The sequence below is a fragment of the Octopus sinensis genome, linkage group LG27 (genome assembly GCF_006345805.1).
Source record: "Octopus sinensis linkage group LG27, ASM634580v1, whole genome shotgun sequence".
In the NCBI taxonomy this organism is placed as follows: domain Eukaryota; kingdom Metazoa; phylum Mollusca; class Cephalopoda; order Octopoda; family Octopodidae; genus Octopus; species Octopus sinensis.
The window spans coordinates 175787-176766 of record NC_043023.1 but is presented as its reverse complement, the minus strand read 5'-3'; positions in this window follow the sequence as shown (position 1 = coordinate 176766).

Here is a 980-nt window from a genome sequence, read left to right as displayed (position 1 = left end):
AAGCGGTAAAAACAAACAAGTGTAAGAGTACAAAGTAATTAATTTTTACGCTGTAGCAGAGTTAAAGTTCAACATTTCGAACACTATAGGTCCTTTGTCAAGAAGGAGCAGAGAAGGAAGGAAATAAAGAAAAAAGGTGAATAAAGTTTCATTAGAGTGCAGCAATCCACGTGGTGAATGAAAAATAACTTATAGTGGTCTTTTGTCGACAAACAGCGGAGAAGAGATGAATTAAGGGAAGCATATATCTTTGGATGCAAAGCCACATGGTTTATGAAAAGATGTCTCTCTGGTGGTCTTTTGCCGAAAAACAGTTGAGAAGTAAAAAAGGAAGTGAATTTCCATGAAGCAAATCATGGAGTGATGGAAAAGGGGGTTAGAGAGTATTAAATTTATATCATTATTATTATTATTATAAAACAATTGCAGCGTGGAAGGTGTTTATAAGCCATTTAAGAAACACACATAAACCGTTAGATTCACTTCAACAAATAAAATTTAAATGTTGAAAGGAATCTAACGTTTTTTGTGTGTTTCTTAAATGGCTTATAAACACCTTCCACGCTGCAATTGTTTTCGTTCCAGCACACCATCTCAGATCAAGTCACTCACTATGCAAGTACATCTCTGTAATTATTATTATAGTATGGTGGATATGCGTTTACATATATATTGAACGTGTTCTACAATAACAATTCCTGTTGAATATCTCTTAAAGCTCACTATACTACTTTATTTCATAAAAATTCGCCATAAAGGCATTACAAAGAGTAGCTTGCAGGCTGGACATAGACATTAATGAGGTGGATGATTATGATCCAAAATGATAAAGATGGGAGAAGGCAGAAGGCGCCAGCCGACCCTCTGCTTCTCTCAAACATTGTTTGTTTTTTTTAAATACATGTACCGAGGTAATGACCCACTTACAATTTAAGATACAATTTCTTTGGACCACAAATTACATTTAAAAAAAATCAAAT